The 12,846-nt window shown below is 42.7% G+C and overlaps 1 protein-coding gene and 1 long non-coding RNA gene across 2 annotated transcripts in view; one reads left to right on the plus strand and one right to left on the minus strand.

Annotated features, from left to right (window-relative positions):
- Window positions 1–4,470: 4,470 nt before the first annotated feature.
- LOC138749462 (uncharacterized) lies at window positions 4,471–10,675 on the plus strand. The gene is made up of 3 exons (XR_011348665.1): window positions 4,471–4,634; window positions 10,070–10,144; window positions 10,307–10,675. It is a non-coding gene; the product is annotated as an uncharacterized lncRNA (long non-coding RNA).
- Window positions 9,953–12,846, minus strand: part of pex11a (peroxisomal biogenesis factor 11 alpha) — a 132,718-nt gene continuing 129,824 nt past the window's right edge. The window contains exon 5 of the transcript XR_011348662.1: window positions 9,953–10,311. The gene's annotated coding sequence lies outside the window, so the exon portion shown is untranslated. The remainder of the gene's footprint in view (window positions 10,312–12,846) is intronic.

Below are 12,846 nucleotides of genomic sequence, written 5' to 3' on the forward strand. Positions count from 1 at the left end.
TTGAGTTGTGAACACAGTTTAGGCCATTGCATAAACCAAACTATCCTCCATCAACTCCACCTGACCTTCTGCTGCCGTGGGAAGCTGCAAATATAGAAAAGGACCCATCTTGCTCTGGTCACCCTCTCACCTTCCCCACCCCCCACCCCCAACCTTCTGTTGGGCAGAAGATATGTGGCAGATTCACAGACAGTTTCTTTCATTATCAGATCTTGAGAGGACCTCTCACTGGCAAATGATTACGCTCCTACACTGCTTCACTGTACTTCTCTCGATATACAGGACTTTGTCTGACCGCTTGTCAGCTCTTGGACTGTAATCGCTGGATGGGGGGGGTGGAGGGGGGGGGGGAATCTCATAGAGGCATTTTGATTGCTGAATGCCCTGGACAGAGTAGATGTGGTGATGCAACATCAGTCACTCAGGAGACTATTGTGGAGAAGCCAATAGGCTTTAATTCACTAGAGAACATAACATACCCTACTGTTCGGTTGTCCTGCACTGAGCTGCAGGGGGCTGTAGAACAGCCACCTTTATACAGGAGCCTATGGGGCAGGGCCACAGGTACAACCGGCCAATAGAGATGCTTGACCAGATAATTATACATTACAATAATTTACCACATGTGGCAAGATATTTCCTGTGGTAGGGGAGTCTAGGATAAGAGGGCACAACTTCAGGATTAAAGGACATCAATTTAAAACAAACTTAAAACACTGGTCTCTCTCACTGCTCTCCCTTCTGTATTTGTTTTACTCCTACATTAATTTAAAACAGAGATGCAGAGAAGCCTTTTAGCCAGAAGGTCGTGAGTCTGTGGAAGTGAGGTCATTGGGTGTATTTAAGGAAGAGATTGACGGGTATTTGATTAGTCAGGGCATCGAGGGTTACAGAGAAAAAGCCAGGGAGTGGGAGAATGGATCAGCTCATGATTAGAATGGGAGAATAGACTCGATGGGCCGATTAGCCTACATCTTGTGATCTTGTGAATTCTCTCAGGTCCCTGAGCCTCAGTTTTGATGACCAGTCTTTGACAACCAGTGGGACTTTGTGGGGAGATGAGGGGAATGGAGGTTTGGATTGGTCATAAACTTGGGTGCTTGATGGTCAGTGTGGACTGGATGGGCCAAAGGTACAGTTTCTGTACTGTGGCTCTGTACAGCTCTGTGACAAACAGAGGGTCAGCAGTGGAAAGGGTTGAAAACTTCAAATTCCTGGGTGTCAACATCTCTGAAGATCTGTCCTGGGGTTTCTATGTCAATGCATTCACGAAGAAGGCTCTTTCAAATTTTTACAGGTGTACCATGGAGAGCATTCTGGCGTGGAGGTGCAGGTAAAAACTACAGAGAGTTGTGAACTAGGCCAGTGCCATCACAGACATCAGTCTCCACTTCATCGAGGACATCTACATGAGGCGGTGTCTTAATAAGCAGCCTCTATCCTCAAGGGCCCCCACCACCCAGGCCAAGCCCTCTTCACACTGCTGCCATCAGGAAGGTGGTGTAGGAGCCTGAAGACCAGCACTCAGCAGCCCAGAAACAGCTTATTCCCGTCTGCCATCAGATTTCTGAATGGACAATGAACCACAGACTTTTTACCTCACTTTCACTCATTTATTTATTTAAAAAATGTAATTTAGCAATATTTGCACCTGGTGGTGCAATTTGGTGACACATTCATGACAAAAAATTCTAATTCTGATTCTGCTACGATCCCTGAAAATGTGGGAAAATGCATCCTCTTCAATAAACAAATAAAAAAATCCAACCAGGTTATTCAAGGATGATTTGCTTTCATCTGTGTTGTGTCTCCTTTTCCAATTTAACTTCCCTAAGTAGGTATTTATATCTTCCTTGATTATTATCTTGGAGGATAAGAGTGGGGAGATTTTACAAAGACAAGGAGAGGTGAGAAAATAAAAGGGCTTTAAATACACAGTGGAAGAATTAAAGATCAAAGCACTACTTAACAGGAAGCAGGCAGGTCAGAAAGCTCAGGGTAGTTAGGTGACCCCTGTGAGTTAAGACATGGGCAGCAGAGTTTTGGAATTTAGAAGAGGACATTTGCATCAATGCAGGGAGAGATCTGGAGGGTGGGGCTATTGGATGGGTGCTTCAAAGTTATATCAGAATCATGATGGACAGAATGTCCTCCTTCCACATTGCACAGTTCTGTTACTCTAATGTCCACTGAGAAGCATGGTTCACATGAAGGTTAGCGAAACACTACTGGAGTGCCAGCAACCTGGGTGCAAATCAGCCACTGTCCGTAAGGACTTGTTTCGTTCTCCCCGTGAACACATGGGTTTCCTCCGTTGCTATGGTTCCCTGCCACATTCCAGAGAACATTGTAGGTTAATTGGTTACATAGATGTAATTGGGCAGTGTGGGAACAAGGGCTAGAAGGGCCTATCGCCGTGCTGTATACTTCCCCCAAAAATTAAGACTCTTGTAACATAGAGCTGGTACTCTACATCTGAATCTTCCTTTTCAGGAGAGCTTCAAGGATTCTTAGCAGATAGGAAAGTGTGTTGCTCTTTTATAATTCATTGACCTCTCTCGCCAACACCTCAAGTGAAATAGGTGCCTTCACCACTGGTGGTAAGCTGTAAATACAATGCCTGTAAGACCAAGGTCAGAAGCTGGGAATGCCACAGCACGAAGTTCACCTTCTGACCTCCCAAAGCCTTTACGCACCAGGTTCTGATTGGAGGGAATTGCAACAACACTCAACAAGTGGTTGTCATTGAGAACAGAACAACTTGTTCAATCAGGAACCCAGCCAATTTCTCATGTAATTCTTTAAACCACTACTGTGCCTGACAGCTCATGGGAGCTAGAGGTGAGACTTCTCAGTAACTCTCTTCAAGGGCAACGGATCCTTCAGTCTCACAAACTTGTGTTGATTAACATTATCCCTAGTTATTATCTTAGAGGGTTGTAGTATGTGGAACTGTTGCAGATCCGGAGGTGGGGTGGGGGGGGGGGGGGGGGGGGGAGTCATGCAGGAATTCTAAACAAGATTGAGTATTGTAAGATTCTACAGCACATCATCGAAACTTTTTCAACTGTTCTATCCAAAGCCGCAACCAATGGAACCAACAGGAGAAAACAACACATTCTCCCCGTGTTTGCATGGGTTTCCTCCCACATTTCAAAACGTACCAGGGGTGTTGGTCAATTGGGTCATTGGGGAGCAGGAGCTCATGGGTCAATTTTTAAAAATTGCATTTTTAAAAATGTAATAGCAGCAGGTGCATTGTTATGTGACCAGTCCAAATTCCCCTTTTAATATCCTGACTTGGGAGTTAATCAGCTGTAGTGTTGCTGGGGCAGAGTCCTGGCATTGTTGTGGCTAACTTCCTGATGTCAATGTTGGGCATCAGCGCCACCTATAGCCTTGGCAGAGTAATGGGCTTCTTTTTAACTTTATTTTGATTATTTTAAACTACAGCCATAATTACATTACATTCAATTCCAGAAATTATTACAACAAAATTATACATGTGGAATATATACTCCCACCCTGCCATCCCACTTTCCCACCTCCCCTCCCCCCACCCCTAGAAAAAGAAGAAAAGAAAAAAAACAAGAGAATGCCAAGAAATTCTATAAAATCTATTGGAGGTTACCAAGAAGTGAGTTCTTCACAGAGCCCTAAACCTAAATTTTGTAAATATGGGCGCGATATTTTCCAAAAATCATATTTATCTCGCAGATTATGTCATTTCCTCTAACTGTATACAACTGCAAAGTTCTGCCTGCCATCTTTCCATATCTAACCTCCATGATATTGCTACATTTCCTAGACGCTGTTAAAGCAATTAGCACAAATTCCATTTGATAGACATTTAATTTTAATTTTGGCCTGATGGACTTAATATGACTCAATAAAAATAACATCGGATCCTGTGAGAGTTCAACCCTCATGACTCGTTCCAAAAAATTACCTACCCCTAACCAAAAATGTCTAACTTTAGGACATTGCCAATTTGAATGCAAAAAAGTTCCAAACTCAGATCTACGCTTAAAACATAAATCTGATATGGCAGGATTTAATTATTTGATTTTTGTTGAGTCAAATATAATTGATGTAAACAATTATATTGGACCAACCTATATCTTCCATTTATAATTTGAGTCAGATTACCCCATCCAGTCCTTTTCATTTATCTGTCTCTGTAAAACTACTTCCCAACTTAATCTTCATTTATGCACTCCAATTTTTGGGGCTTTTGTTTGAAGTAAATTATACATTACTGAAATCAATGCATTTCCAGTAGTATCATTAATCAGTAATTCTAAATCACTTTGATTAGGTAACATCAAACTAGAACCTATTTTGGATGGCTTTTTTTAAACTAATGGTGTTGATTTTATTCTGTGCAGCCAAACTTTCCAAAGTTTCCATCATGCATGAGGACAAGGTAGTTTGAAATTGCAATGACATAATTTTATCTGTCCAGGTCAGTAGGAGAACGTTGAGCACTGGTGCACCTCAGGGCTGTGTGCTCCACCCGCTCACTGCCCGATCAACATCACGGCCAGTGAAAATGCTGAACGACCAGAGGAACTGCGCACACTAACCATCCAAGGCTCTCATAGTCATGAAACCATATTTATTTGTAGAGATGGGTATGGATGGTTTGTCTGTATGTGTGTTAGGTCTGGTTGTGTGTTTTGCAAAGAGGACCAGAGAACATTGTTTTGTCGGGTTGTACTTGTGCAATCTGATGACAATAAAAATGTCTTGGACTTAATTCATTCATTCAAGGGATGCAGGCTAAAACACAACTTTGATCGTTGCAGTGCTGGGGAATTTTAGAGAGCATTTAAGAGTGAATCACACTGCTGTGGGTCTGGAGTCACATACAGGTCAGACAGCAAACTTCCTCCTTCAAGGAAAGTAATGAACCAGATGGTTCCTTTAATGGCAATCCAGTTGTTTCATGGTCACCGTTATTAATGCTTGTGTTTTTTTTATTCCAGATTTGTTTAATTAAATGAACTTTAATTTTGTAGCTGCCAAGGGATTTGAATTCACTTTGCTGGATCATTAGTTAAGGCCCTTGACTGCAAACTCAGTAACACAACCACCAGGCAAGCACGTCCCCTGAGAAATCCACTTGGAGGTAGATTCAGCTGTAGCAAATGAAAATGTTGGGACGGTTTTAAAAACTGGGGAATTTTTTGCTGCAACTTTGCAAGGAGCCAGTGAGACCACACCTGCAGGCTACTGATTTCCTTATTTCAGGCGGAAGGGATTGCCTTTTGAGGAAAGATAAAGCAGCTGGGACTGATGTTAAGAAGAAAGATGCAAGAATCTTAGTGGGGGGTGGGAGGAGGAGGGTGTCTGAGAAGGGAGAGGAAAACTCCACCCGTGAGAAGATTGTTGTGTGTGGAAAAACAAGCTTGATGGGTCCCAAGAGAAGCTTATTCCATGAAGAAGGACTCAGGCCTGAAACTTTGGCAATATATTTTTGTCTCCTATGGATGCTGAAAGACCGGCTGATTCCTCCAGCATTTACTGTGTGTTTTTACATTATTGCCTCTGATTCACTTTGCAAATTTGAGCCAGAAATCTAGGCTAAGTAAAAACACAATGCTGGAGAAACTCAGCAGATCACTGTACTTTATATTCCAAAGATAATAATACATAATGAACATTTCGGGCTTAAGCCCTTCATCAGGGCATCTAGGCTAAGTCTCTGGTGCAGGACTGAGAGAGATCAGCATTGCCAGATGACGAGTTAAACCAAGGCCCCATTGGACCTTCAGGTATAGTAAAACCCCCAGTATCCGGCACCTATGGGGATTGGTAGATGCCGGGTAAGTGCATTTTTCAGGTGCTTGAGACTTAGGTTTACAATGCCTAACTAATACACCTGCATAAAGAATAAACAGTTTAAAAAAGAAAAGACAAAAATACTATGCTGTACCGTCATTGAAGAAACTTCACTTGCCTGAATATATAAACCTTGAAGCATTTTAGTTTATTTTCAGTCACATTTGTTGAAAACATTTAACTGTCGCTGCATCTGCAGGTTCCTCCCCCTCCATCTTTCATGGGTAGAGTATTGGCTGATTGGTAGGAAACAGAAAGTGAGAATAAACCTTTCTGGCTGGCTACTGGTTACCAGTGGTGTACCGCAGAGTTCAGTGTTGGGGCTGCTTCTTTTTACCATGTATGTAAATGATTTGGATTGTGGGATCAATGGCTTTGAGGCTAAGCTTGTAGATGATACAGAGATAGATGGAGGGGCAGGTAGTGAGGAGGAAAGTGGCTGCAGAGAGATAGATTAGGAGAAGGGTCAGAGGAGTGGCAGGTAAATTAGGAAAGAATGTGCTGGCATTGGAAAGGGTTCAGAGAAATGTAAATTTAAATTTGAATGTTTAATTTTTAAATTCAGACATACAGCATAGTAACAGGCCCTTTCAGCCCATGAGTCCATGCTGCCCAACATACCCAATTAACCTACACCCCCAATTTCGGACAGTGGGAGGAAACTTGAGCCCCCCCCCCCCGGGGAAAACCCAAGCAGACACGGGGAGAATATACAAACTCCTTACAGACAGCGCAGGATTCATACCCTGGTCCCGGTCGCTGGTGCTATAACGATGTTGTGCCACCCCATGTACAAGAATGATTTCTGGAATGAAGGGAATGCATATGAGGAACATTTGATGGCTCTTGGACTGAACTCCTTGGAGTTCAGAAGAACGAGGAGGGACCTCATTTAAGCATTTCAAATGTTGAAAGGCCTGGATAGAGTAAATGGCAAAATTGTTTCCCATGATAGGGGAATCAAGGACAAGAGTGCACAACTTCAGAATTGAAGTGCACCCATTTAAAACAGGGATGTGGAGGAAGGCCTTTAGCCAGAGGGTGGTGAAGTTTTGGAATTTGCTGCCATGGGGCCAGGTCATTGGGTATATTTAAGGAAGAGATTGATAGGTATCTGAATAGTCAGGGTATTCAAGGTTATGAGGAGAAGACAGGGGAGTGAGGCTGAGTGGGACAACAGATCAGCTCATGATGGAATGGCAGGGCAGAATTGATGGGCTGAATAGCCTCTTTCTGCTTCTATGTCTTATGGCACATTTGCACTTATTATCTGTTGGTTTTAGCCAAGAAAAACAGCAGGAAACAATTTCAGTGCATCTGTATGTTCTTCTTTACCTCGAAAAATAAATTTTCAATATCATCATCCAAAATGAATCTTTCATGCACACCTGCACAGCAAGAGTTAAACTTTATTTGTCTTTCACTTTGTCTCACTTACAGAGGCCCCTCGCTTCCAATACGTGTACACCTATTCTTGTTCTCCGTTTCACTTGTAGCACTGATACAGGGTCTCGTGCCCTTTTAACACCAGCTTTTCTTCAGGTGATTCTTAAGAGGTTCTGGGTTGTATCACATGTGTACACAACCCCCAGGACATGGCTGAGCCCTTCAATTAAGGCTGACAACTTCAAACGATGTGATTCCCCAGCTCGCCTGCAGCTTGGAAAGTGATGACTTATGCCCCGCATCTTAATTAAAGAGGAAAGAGGCAATTTGTATCAACAGTCACTTGCAAAGCCAATCTCAGTTCCTGTGCAGAAGCCTCCGGCCGTGTCAGGGCTCCAAGACTGAGCCTCACTGAAAACATAATGCTGGGTCTTTTCCAGTCGAGGAGTGATTATTAAAGTACTGTGATGATGTGAGCAAGTCTTCAGCAGATGAGATGGAATACAGTATTTTGTACTAACAGGAGGTCGTATCACATCAGCATGGATGCAAATCAACCAATTCTTCAATCTTTTACCAGTTCGAGCAAAACAAATTTAAATTCAAAAAAGAGTTTGCAAAAGATCTATGATTCCCATAGAATTGATTTTGATTTTTTTGTTGAGTTCAGTTTTGTATACATAGGAAAAAGCCTAGCTCCACATACAATATCTGTAAAGCGCGCTAATCCCTAATCAGTAAGGATAATTACAGACTAATTTAGGATTTTCCTGAACTATTTATTCAAAATTTTCATTTTCCTTCTTTGTTTTGGAGTCTATTTTTTCCAACTTTTTTTAACTTCCTCATCACATCATTGACCAGAAACTTGAGTCTCTAATGGAATTGGCCACTTGTCTCCGCAAACATTTTGAAACCATTGGCTGCAGAGATCAGTTCAGTATAAACTTAATCCATAGCTGGTGCATCCACAGCCAATCCAAAACCATCCTCACCACAGCCAACGTGAAACCATCCACACCACAGCCAATCCAAAACCATCCTCACCACAGCCAATCCAAAACCATCCTCACCACAGCCAATCCAAAACCATCCTCACCACAGCCAATCCAAAACCATCCTCACCACAGCCAATCCAAAACCATCCTCACCTCAGCCAGTTCGAAACCGCCCTCACCACAGCCAATCCGAAATCACCCTCACCTCAGCCAATCTGAAACCACCCTCACCACAGCCAATCCAAAACTGCCCTCACCACAGCCTGAAACCACCCTCACCACAGCCAATCTGAAACCTTCCTCACATCAGCCAATCCAAATCTGCCCTCACCACAGCCAACCCCACCACGCTCACGTGAAATCAATCTCACCATAGCTAATTCAAAACCTGACTCAACAGCAGGCAAGTCAAACTGACCTATGCACTACCACTTCACATTCAATCCAACCACAACCAATTTGTACATAAAATAACTACAGCCAATCTGAATCTAACCTGAACTTTTTCCACTCCCAACCTAATGGTTGGGATACCCCTGGTATCTGGAACCTATGGAGATTGGTAGATGCTGGACAAGAATATTTTCTCGTTCCTTGAGTTTAACTAATATACCTGCATTAAGAATAAACAGTTTAAAAGACAAAAATACTAGATTGTACAAACTTTACTTGCATGAATATATAAACCTTAAAGCATTTTACTTTATTTTCAGTCTCATTCTTTGAAAACATTTAACCACTGCTGCATCTGCAGGTTCCTCCCCCTCCACGGAGCCACCCGAGAGATGAACAATAACATTACAGATAATTAAACCCCCTCCCCCCCCTCCAGGTTTACAGATAAAGCCTCAAACCGGGGCATCTTTCTTCTTAACATCAGTCCCAGCTGCTTTATCTTTCCTCAAAAGGCAATCCCTTCCGCCTGAAATAAGGAAATCAGTAGCCTGCAGGTGTGGTCTCACTGGCTCCTTGCAAAGTTGCAGCAAAAAATTCCCCAGTTTTTAAAACCGTCCCAACATTTTCATTTGCTACAGCTGAATCTACCTCCAAGTGGATTTCTCAGGGGACGTGCTTGCCTGGTGGTTGTGTTACTGAGTTTGCAGTCAAGGGCCTTAACTAATGATCCAGCAAAGTGAATTCAAATCCCTAAGCAGGTATAAGGAGCACTTTAAGAGAGTCACCCCAACATCGAGCAGCATCAACCAGCTCTTTTCATCCTGGGCGACGCCATTGCTGTTTCACACAACTTTATTCAAACGGCTGCTACAAGCAAAGCCCGACCAAGGCCCTCCCTCCGCTGGCTGAATATTTGCTCCCATCTTCACCAAAGGTTTATGTGTAACTTCAGAGAACATTTACTTTACAATTTGAAACTTTTTTTTTAACCTTTAAATCTATTCTCATTTAAGTTTTTTTTATTTTCCTCAAATTTGTTGCTGCTTGGTTGAATTCCGGATACCAGGGGTTTTACTGTATCTGGCAGAAAGGTGATAAAATAAAACTCATTACACTAAAAATGCATGTGGCTATGGTACTGAGCCAAGTCAAAATAGCATGACCTATCTCGATCCCAGATGCACTATGGTGGTTAGGTCTCATCAGCCATCGATTATGTGGCCAAGTTCTTTAAAGAAAATGAATGGAAATGTAAATTCTGCATGGCTGATATTTATTACTGGCACAGTTTTATTGTTGGAAAAATAAATTATTTTCCATGCAAGCCACTGGGTTTGTTATTTTTCAGTTACTAGTGAATGAGAAAAAAAATGCAAAGTTTAAGTACAAGAGGAAGGAGGGTGTGGAGAACTCCAATAAATCACCTTTTTCTCTCTCTTAAACAGTGTAATTGGAGGCAACTCTTTGGAGTTTACAAACTCAACCACAACTGATCCAACTTCACCATTGTCAACCTAAGAGTAAGATTTGTATGTTTCCCAGGCATTTATCCAATTGTTTCCTGATGAGATGCACGTCCTGCTGGACAAAGCTCAGATACGATCGGTAACAGAATTTCAATTTGTCCTTTTGCATTTCTCATCTTCACTCGTTTTCTTTTTGTTCTCTCTGTTCTTCCCCAGTGCCTCTAATTTCATGAAAGGTCATCAATTAGTAACATTCCGAGAAGTCGAATAAAGTTCAGCATGTTCCTCACATACCCACCACCCCCCATCCCGTCCCTCAACAACTTCTACAGATGCACCACCAAACGGACTTGTTGGAAGCTTCTCAGTATGGAATGGGACATGCTGTGGTCAAGATTGGAAGAAGCAATGAGAAGGCTGAACGACTACAGGAAATGCTGGCACTAACTCTCTGAGACTCTCATATTTACGAAACAATATCTAGTTAGTTATTTGTATACATGAATACTTGTCCTGCACGTGTATTATTTGTCTGGATATGTGCGATGGCTGGTTGGGTGTCTGCGTGTTTTGCACCGAGGACCAGAGAACTGCTTGGTCAGCTTGTACTTGTGCAATAAACTTGACTTGACTTGACATTGCAGAAGGTGGTGAATGCAACCCAGAGCATCATGCAAACCTCCCTCCCCACCATGAACTCCATCTACATCTCGCCCTGCCCAGAAAATGCAGCCAACACACTGAAGGACCCATCACACCACAGTCACACTCTCTTCGCCCTCCTCCCATCAGGGAGGTTCAAGACTGTAGCCCCATTCACACTGGCACTTTAACCAATCTACTGGTTAACAGGCCAATGTTAACACTCACGAACCGGCACGCAGTGTGAAAGGGACAGGGGGGTATGACAAGTCCAATTAGTGGACGATAGGTGCCCCTCTAATCTCAGATGGCAGGTGGTGAGTGAACTGGTTAACAGTGGTCCAGTGTGAACGACAAAAAACACTATTTTGAACTGATTTGTTGAACCACCAATTTACTGGTTAGCCAATGTGAAAAGGGCTTATGAGAACATGTACATGCCAGACTCAAAGGCATTTTCTTCTCTGCAGCCATCAGAATCTTGAATGAACCCCATATCAGCGCCCTTGCTTTTGACTAATTTATCTTATTCTATGTAATGGTCCGCAGACCCTTCTACTTTGCACATCTGTTAGAGTTGACCTATTTGACTATTTAATGATGAGCCCATAATGCGACAATATAACCCTGTTTCTCAACCTGAAAGTGTTGTCTTACCTGGTAGGTATTTCTCGCATTTTCTGCTTTTTTTTTTCAGAAGTTCAGCACCTGATTTTCAATACCAGTGGAATCTGTATCTCACTTGAAATACCGGTAGCCCGGGATATCCACATGTCTGTTTATCTTAAGATGATATATTGTGACAGACCTCAGATAAAATGGGTGAGCATCTACTTCTCTCACTCCTCTCTTCTTTGCTGATGGCCACTGTGGTTGTTGGATGCTTACGACACTGGGCAGGAGAGGCTACTATGACTGCGCCAGGAAGGATGATGAGTACTGGAGGGTTAGTAGGCCAGCAGCTGAGCCAAATTCTCTCTTTTCCAGAATTTCATACCCGTGCATTTTTATGGGAGTCATTGGATCACAACTGGAAGTGGGAGGTGTCAGAATCTCCTTTATTCTCACTAAGAGCACTCTGAAGGGCAATGATGTTAACATATAGTTTCCAGCTTCAATCAGCTCCCTCTACACATGGGACACACTTAATTGACACACCAGTCTGCTTTTCTGGTTTTGACCATTTGTTTGCCATTATCATAGAAAGACACAACATAGAAATAGGCCATTCATCCCTTTGAACCAGTACTGGCTACTTCCTCAGGAATTTGCGGAGGTTCGGTATGATATCTGAAACCAGGGCAAATCTATACAGATGTGTGGTGGAAAGTGTGTTGACCATGCGGTCTGGTACGGGGACACCAATACCCTGAGCATAAAGCCCTGCAAAATGGTGTGGACACAGCTCAGGACATCACAGGTAAAACTTTCCTCACCTTCGAGAACATCTACAGGGAACGCTGCCGTCAGAGAGCAGCAGCAATCATCAAGGATCCACACCACCCAGCACATGGTCTGTGTTCACTGCTGCCATCAGGAAAGAGGTATCGGTGCCACAAGACTCACGCCACCAGGTTCAGGAACAGCTGCCTCCCCTCCACCATCAGACTCCTCAACAACAAAGTCAATCAGGGACTCATTTAAGGACTCTCAAATGCATTTTATTGTTTTCTCTTCGATTTGCAGTCAGTTTGTTTACTTTATTTGGTTATGTGTGTACATTGAGTAAAGTATTTTTTTGTACTACCAATAAGTGGTAATTCTGCCTCGCCCGCAGGAAAAAGAATCTCAGGGTTGTATGTGATGTCACGTATGTGGCCTGACAATAAATCTGAATCTGGCGGTGATTCATATTTTGTCTCAGAAATTGCCTGTAACACTGAGGGTACCTCATCTATATGGGTCTATCAAACTCCCTTTTTAGATAATTTCAGGAAATAATTTTATTACATTTATTCTAGTAAACTTATTCAAGATTCTGAGTGAGGTCAAAATACTGAGTTTGCTCATTGATCGTGAGCTGAGGAAGTGAAATCACCACGGTGGTGAATCAGGACACACGTTTGGACTAGACAGTGTAAGGATGGCAGAAGCGGGCAAATCTTACAGTAAAA

The sequence above is a fragment of the Narcine bancroftii genome, chromosome 14 (assembly GCF_036971445.1).
Source record: "Narcine bancroftii isolate sNarBan1 chromosome 14, sNarBan1.hap1, whole genome shotgun sequence".
In the NCBI taxonomy this organism is placed as follows: Eukaryota; Metazoa; Chordata; class Chondrichthyes; order Torpediniformes; family Narcinidae; genus Narcine; species Narcine bancroftii.